Below are 8,771 nucleotides of genomic sequence, written 5' to 3' on the forward strand. Positions count from 1 at the left end.
TGATTTCCGGTGCATGTTGCTCCGTATACAGATCCAGTCTGTATGAATCTGGTGGTCCACTGCAGTCACCGGATCAAGTATGTATCAGCCCAGATGGTGGATCAGCACCTAGAAAGGACCTCTACAGCCCTGAAAGACAGCGGAGACGGTTCGGCCCAAGGGGCCAGTCCCTGCCAAGGCCTTGTCTCAGAAGACCACCCGGGACAAGACCACAGGAAACAGATTATTCTTCTGCACAATCTGGCTTTGCTGCATTTCAAATTAGACTACTGGTTTAGTCTGATTAGAGAGAGCCCAGCCCCCGACTGAGCCTGGTTTCTCCCCAAGGTTTTTCTCCATTCTGTCACAGATGGAGTTTGGTTCCTTGCCACTGTCGCCTCTGGCTTGCTTAGTTAGGGGACACCTCATTTACAAGATATCGTTGGCTTGATTGCAAATGATTGCAAAGATAATGGCTAAACTGAACTGAGCTGGATGATGACATTACTGGTCAATGATGAACTGCTTTTAACTGTCATTTTGCATTATTGACACACTGTTTTCCTAATTAATGTTGTTCAGTTGCTTTGACACAATCACGTTTTGTTTAAGCACTATATAAAATAAATAAAGGTGACTTTGCTTGCTGTTAGAATGTGAGCTTATACAGTTAGGAGATTTTAGCTCAAGTTTGACAGGACCTAAAAGTATAAAGGATCTAAGTACTGTGACAAATGGATTTTAGTAAATAATTATGACTTAGGCTCTCTAGTAATGGCTTCACTATTGTGAGTCGTAAGGCCATTTATCTGGCTGCCGCAGTTTTATTAAATATGTAAAATATTTTGAACAATTACATATACTTTTATATGACACAGAATCATAGATAATTTTTTCAGAAAAAAAAGACAAATCTGATGTTTACATGTAGTGCACATGTGCCATACTGCATAAACTTGATGTTAGTGCGTGTGTGCATTTTTTGTTTGAGTGTGTTTGTGTGGACCTACTTAAAGGTGCACGAAGCAAATTTTGCCAAACAATGTTGATATTTGAAAGCACCAAAACAAACACGCCCATACAACAGAATCTCACCTATTTAAATGGCACTCCAGCCCCTACGTTTCATACACAACCCCGGCTAGCGGCAGTGGTGGAATCTGCTATGCCTGCCGGCGGTGTGATAATATCATCAAGTGAAAGCGATGTGTGTTACTATGGTAATTCAGGTCAAAGATGTGGAAATCAATGTGTCTTTATCATAGCGTGAAGCCGAGCGACAATAAGATTGCAAATGAACAAACAGCGAAGATGACACAAGCATATTCAAGTAAAAGCCAACACTAGTAGTTAGTATTGAAACAAAGAAGCAACCTGGCGTCACGATTCCTGGTCTTCCCGCTCTTTAGTTTGTCCGGCTGGAAAGATGCTCCAATATCAAGCGCTGAGGTCTTACCTCTTGCCTGATCGTTACCCTTCTTTTAAATTTTTGCTCTTCTGAAATATCCCAGTTTATTTATCCACCCTCTCCTCTATCTATAGTCATCAGCTATGGCAATACCATGCACTGGCTCTCTCACGTCATCACTAAACCATGCACTGCTTGTGGCCAGCAAGGCCATTTTCACGACACTGTGGTCAAGAGCGTTTTTAAATATTGCTTAGTACAATATTCTAAATAATATCACAACTAAACAGTTTGCTTTAATGCCTGTGTTCCAAACTTTTTTGTCTAGTGTTGACTAATAGGCTGTTTGATGAGGTTGAGTTAATTAGTGAACACGCGCAAGACTGGTTACTGAGGAGCCTTTAAAACCCCTCTCTCTTGAGAAAGAGAGATTTTTGACAGGGATCCTCATATCTGGCCCTCGAAATCCACTCCTCGCAGAGTTTAGCCTCTAACCCTAATCAAGCCACACCTCAGCATACTAATCCAAAGTGTCTTCGGGATCATTAGAAAAACACAGGTAGGTGAGTTTGATCAGGTTTTAACTGAACTGATTAGTCCTCAGACTGAAGATTTGAGGAACCCTGGACTTTGACTTTTAAAACACTTTAATTTACAAACATAAAAAAAAAATAATAACATTACACATTACTAATTAAAGATAAGGTTTCCCAATTCATTTAGTCTCCACAGAGATTTTGCATGATGAGACTTAAAATTGATCGCTAAGCTGAGTTTAAGAAACACTCACAAAACAAAATATGATATTACTGTTATCAAAATTGTCTGATTTGCAATATCAGTAGATTCCTAGAAATTACAGATTTAACACAAATATGATATTGATAATATGATATTACTGTTATCAAAATTGTCTGATTTGCAATATCAGTAGATTCCTAGACTTGAGAACAATCTTAAAAATAAATGTCTGAAAAAAAAAAAAAAAACTTTCAATAGAACATTTGTAATTAAAGAAATCAATTTTGGAGAAAAAAATGCCTTAAGATTCCTGACTACGCCCCTCTCCACAATTTCTAAACTGCGTCTAGGTCTTCAGCAAGTACAATGTGTTGTTCACCAACTGGCCTTTTGTTAAATTCAATCAAATCCATAATTTTAGTGATCCCAGCATTGAAAAAAAATCAATGATTTAATGAATGAAAGACGATACTATTAGATGGGCATTTCCCATTAAAGGGGATTCAAAAAAGAGACTCCCGCAATATACAGATAATGTTAATCTTGTCTTAACTTTAAAAACAAAATCCCATGATTATGATTACGAATAGGCTACATACAAATAAATAAATAAATAAGCAATATACTGAAAAGGTAAGCAATGCATCTTCTTACAAATGAGTTGCGCGTTTCAAAAACAAATGCTTCTCGAAGCACCAAATTTCCTCCAAGGGTTTTTTTTTTTTTTTTTTTTGTAGTAAAAAGACCCAAACCATGTTTATTGTGAAATCGTTCTCGGTCCTAAATAAACGAAGCAGGGCCGCTAGCAGTTTCCCCATTTTTCACCACAGATTTACATTGGAACATTGTGGGGCGCTGTAGAGCTGGGAAGGACTGTCTACCTCGCTGACCATGCATAATACAATGAATGACGTAAAGCCATAGGAACGATGAAGATGTGCTGTGTTTGTAAGTGACAAATACTAGTTCTAAAGATCACTCAGGTAAGTGTTTTTAACAGTTAAAATAATCTGCTGCAGATGAAGTTAAAGCAGTTTGTGAGTTTCAGGACGGCTGATCCAGCGCTGATCTCCTCCAGACTACTGAACTGCTCCAGATCTCACTGTGTGTTCTCACAGTTCCTCCTTCTCGAGTTTACAGTACCGGTTTCGTTCCGTTCCCTGGAGCCCAGTTCTGATAGCACATGCTCTCTCCACTCACCCAGAACCAGACGCCCAAAATTGTGAGAGTAACGTAAACCCAGCCACACCTCCGCAGTAGACGCCAGTTTAACCACGTTCATCACACGAAGCTGAATCTCTTCTGAATGAACCGAGACCAGATCCACATGATTCTGTCTGCAGTATCTCAGAGCTTCAGACCACGTCAGATTCTCTCTGATCACAATCAGTTTATCTGGAAACCAAACAAAGCACAAGCAGAAAAACTAGAGAGAGACTGATCAAAAACAACATGCAGAACAAACACTGGGGATGAATTTGTCATGTCAGACATGTAGCGGGAACTTTAAGAGATCTGGAGGTGATGGAGTGTGTGTGTTTTGTGAGGATCTACTCACCTTCATGACACACAAAAGGATATGCTTTGGTGCAAGAGATGTCATTCCATCGTCCCTGAGCAATCGGTTCAATCACTGTACAGTTTTCAATACCTCCAATATTATTAGGCTCCCCAGACTTCCAGTATCTGAATGAAGAGTTACTCTGATCTGACCACTGCCACGAGTCTCTCAACAGACCGAACCAGACATATGATCCAGATGGGTGATTATCACTAATCATCTTCTTAACCTTCTCATTCTCATCCTGGTTTCTCACACTGACCAGATCAATGTGATTCTGTCTGCAGTAACTCTGAGCGTCTCTCCAATTCATCTTCTGATTAATAAAGACGAGTCCTGTGTTTGCTTTAAGAAAAACAAATGGATTCATGAATCAGTTTGTTCATTATTATTATGCTGCGTTATGGTTTGGATGTGAACAGGAGCAGCGGTGGAAACATCAGAAACACATTACATTCAAAGACCTTATACACCTCTACATATATTGAAAAATCAAAAAATCACAAAAATTACAATAAAAAAATAAAAATAAAACAACAAAGTAAAACTGGGGAACATTGTGATGATTTTAAAGCTCTCTCTATTGATCCATTATGAACACTTGACTCAGACACAAAGAGAGAAACGTCAATCAAAGGAAGATGTTACACTGCGCCTAATTTTGCCAGTTAACATTTATTTGGACTGTAGATTAGGAATTTATAAATTAATAGTTAATGAATTAATTGTTTTAATGGACTATCATGAACTGGACTTGAGTTAATGTACAATTAAAATAAAGATGGTACAGTTTGTATTGAGATACTGAAGACTGAAATAACAAACTCTATCAACTCTAGTCACTGCTGTGTATATTAAACATTATGGTTATTGTCAGATAATAATTGTTATGATTATTAACATCTACATCCATATCAATATCTCTCTCTCTGTTATTTATTTTTCTCTATGATCTCTTTAACCTCAGGTTCCCATTGTGACAAATCACCCCATAGCGTGAAGTCTTTTATTTTCTGGAAAATATTGTGTCTATACAGAAATTGTATTAACAATGAAAGTGACAAATATACAGTCACCTCTATATTCACAATCAAATTAAAATAGTGGTTAGTATTGCATTAAAATTTGGTATATGCACATCTATAAATTAATGTTTGTTGAATTTCTATAAATTAATTTTAAATAGCTGCACTCACTGTTGTTGCAGATGAAATGCTGTTTATCATTACATCCCAAATCATCCAACTTTCAACCCATCACACCAACCCACTCAACCACGCCATCAGGTTGTTTATGTCCCCAGTTCAGATAGAGCACAGGTTCACCTGAAGACCAATGCCATTCATTATGACCCGTCTTCTGCAGCCCAATCCAGATACGTTCATCAATCACACTCTTGTTCAGCTCGTTCGTGTCGTTCATGTTGTCAGCGGTGGCCAGATCTGTGTATTTCTCTCTGCAGTATCTCTGAGCTTCAGTCCAGGTCTTCTTCTGATTTATAAAGAGATACTGACGCTGAACACATTCAGATACGGAGCAGAGAGCTGTGAAAAAGAGAGACACTGCTTTAATGCTTTTCATAACAGGATCAAACCTAATGAAAACTAGAAACCAGAAATAAAACCACAAACACTCACCAACGAGAAGAAGAATGAAATATAGAGTTTGCTCCATTTCTGAGGAAGAAGAAAGTAAAACATTTAATTAAAAAAGAACAATTCAAATTCATTCAGATAATATTAACATCTCAAAGTCTAATTCTAGTTAAAGAATGAAGATGTGAGTTGTTCTTACTTTAGAGGTGGTGTGTTTCTGTTCTGAGTCTGATGTTTCTGTCTGCAGCTTCAAACTATGTGATGATTATATCTGCTCTCATCCCGCATTCAGCACGTCACTTCATTAGTTTACTCTTAAACAGAAGCCCTTTTCATTGTTCCTTCCTCATTCACATGTATTTCCTTTTGTTGTGTGTGGTTGAGGTCTGTGTTGGACCTTGTTGCTGTAATTCTGTGGAAGTGTGTTAATAATGAATGAGGAGTGGGGAGACGGAGAATCTGCATTTTCTGTAATGAAGTATTGTACTTCCACAGCAGCTTCACAGGAACAACCCACCTCAACATTTACATTTTTGCTTTCCATTTTCTTTCAGTTTTGATAATGTCAGGATCAACAACATGTTTCTGCATCCCAAACTAAACATTTTCACAAAATTTGAACATATTTTGCATCACCATTAGCACAGTATCTGTTGTGTCATGAGTGCTATCATAAACAAAAACATCCAAATAAAAAACAACACACTCAACTCTTTATTTATGGAAATCATAGCCTCAGAGAACATCCACATTATTTCACTTTGCAGGAGCACTGTCTTCATACAGTATAATGCCAACTTATATAACAGTAAATTTCATTCACTGGAGTTACAAATCATGCTTGCATTTGATTTAAATGTTACTTTAACCTCTTTCTCTCATTTACCTCATACTCTTTAATCTTTCTCTCTCTGTTTTTTTATTTATTTATTTTTTTTTTCACTGATCTACATGCATATGACTAGACATGGGGTCAAGCCAGATAAAAGGTTCCTTTTTAATACTTAAATTCATGTTCACATTCACAATTTTTTACTCTGAAAAACAGCAGCAGAATAGCTACATAATATAGCACAAAAAGGTGAGCGTAAATAAATTAACATATGAGGTACAAGAGCAGGAAACTAATCTAAAAATAGAAAATAGAACTTTAAATTCTGATGCAGATGCATTTACATCAGCCAATCAGTGTTGACATGATGTCATTTTCCTGCAGCTCTACTCAGTTTCTTGTCCAGCTCTACTTGACTCATGAATATTAATTGTTAGCCTATATGAGCCCAGCAAACATTTGACGTCAGAGAGACGTTCAGATCATGTCTGTATAACGTTCGTTAGCTCAGAGCCACTTTTGGAAGTCTTCTGGATGTGCAAAACTGGTTCAATATCTGACTGAGACCCTATTTTTACGTCCGTGGAAGTGCAGAACTTCACAGAGGCAAGAACATAAATGTTCTGAAGTAGTGGCAGTGTTATGAGATATGTGTTTGAGCATATTTTCAACAACTGGTTTTGTGTTTAACATCTTGAGCCTCATGGTTGAGCATAGGGTGTGCCGATAGATGATAGTATCGTGTCATATCACCTGTTGCTGATGCCTTTGAAAATAGCAAAACGATTATTATTATTACTATTATCCATCAAAAATACACTACACCGTGGCGCAGCTGGTATAAACACAAGCATTAACTATACTGGCTGCGATCAGCTCGTGGCCTTGTCAGAGCTGTAACGTGCCACATACGTGTGCAGTGTAAATAAGGGCTAAGAGATTTATTCAACATACAGTTTACATAGCTTCACTGATTATAACAGGAGTGTTTTTGCACCGATTGAGCTTGACTGACTGCTGAGAGTACAGCAGAGGAAGGAATTGCGCACTGGGGTTGCTTGAGGTCATTCAAAACTTAATAAATCATATCGGGCACCAAAACTTGCTACCAAGAGCTATATCCACTATTATGAACAACAAAGTAATATTTGACAAGTTTTGTCTTTCAGATTATGAAACTGATCAAACACAAATCTCAAGATACTCTGGGAGGTCTTTCTCAGAGCAGAGTAACAGTCCTGTTCCTCTGCACATGAATCAAGACGTACAGGGCCTCGTTAGGGAAACAACTTAAGATTTCCAATGGATACGGCAAGTTAAGTAAGTCTTAAGTTGGAAACTGGTATCAAAAGCACAAGTATTTGAATTGAACAGGACATATAGCATTAGCAGATTTAACTTACACATCTGTTTAAGGATAACAATGGCATCATCTTCAGCACAATAGCATAATTTTGATTTCAAAGTTTCAGAAAAAAAGTTTTGTCTAAATTGGTGGAAATCCACATGGAGGTCAGATGGCTGGGAAGAAGAAGTGAGCCTCCCCCTTCCATCCACCCACAGAGAGCATCTGGAGACGATGGAGGACTTTGAGAGAGAGGAGGAACGCCTCAAGAAGAGGCTAGCCTTTGAGTCCCTGGTATAATTTGCAAGACTCTGGAAGTGTTGTAATTTTATGCTCTGTTTTATTTATCAATGTTTTTCTGTCGTATATCAGTGAAGCGTGTTATTATCTGATGTTTTCTAACATGACAGGAATATTACCCCCTATCTTTAAAGGTGTTTTTCAAGCTTGCAAGAATTGGAGGGAAAGATGTAAGGGATTGTGTCCATAGAATTCTTGACAGGTATTTCACAAAAGTATCCGCTACATACAGAACTTGCCAAACAGTTCAATTTATTGTCACAGTTTGCCAGTCGACTAGAGATGTGACATATCAACCTCTGCTTATACTATACTCTCATTTTGTCCCAAATCTGTATCTCATTTCTTTCTCTGTGCTGAACATAAAATATATATATACAGTTTTTTTTTTTTTTTTTTTTTTTTTTAGAATGTGGGTAACACAACCCGTTGCTGGTCCACACTGACTTTGACAGCAGGAAAAAACTAAGGAAGTCATCTAGGACCAGCAACTGTTTGGTTACCCACATTCTTCAAAATAACTTTCATGTTCAATCAAAGAAATAAACTCATTCTAGGTTTAAAACCAATTTGAGAGAGGGAATCAGTGAGTGGATACCCTTTTTTTGTTTGTGGCTGAAGTCTAACAAAAATCAAATCATAACCCTCTGAGGTCTAGGGGGTTTCGGGGGCCTGAAGAAGTTTTGACATCCCCTGACTTTTGTGCTTTTTTCAGTTGCTTATAAATAGATACATGGCTGAAGTCTAATATCACTGTAATCATTACAAACTGGGCTACAATAATATGTAAATAGCATGTATGTACATGATTGTGTTTTTGAGAAAACAACATTTATGCGTGGTTAGTAAAAAAAACTAAAATTTTGAAGTCACTGAAATAAGGTCATAAAACACATACAGAACATTTGTTCACAAGACTGTCAAACCTGGAGCTTGTAGCCTAGAATTTTAGCTTCAAAATGATCTGAAAATCATATTGTTTACTCACTCACAGAAAACAATAGATTAAT

The sequence above is a fragment of the Cyprinus carpio genome, chromosome A7, assembly GCF_018340385.1.
Source record: "Cyprinus carpio isolate SPL01 chromosome A7, ASM1834038v1, whole genome shotgun sequence".
NCBI classification, from domain to species: domain Eukaryota; kingdom Metazoa; phylum Chordata; class Actinopteri; order Cypriniformes; family Cyprinidae; genus Cyprinus; species Cyprinus carpio.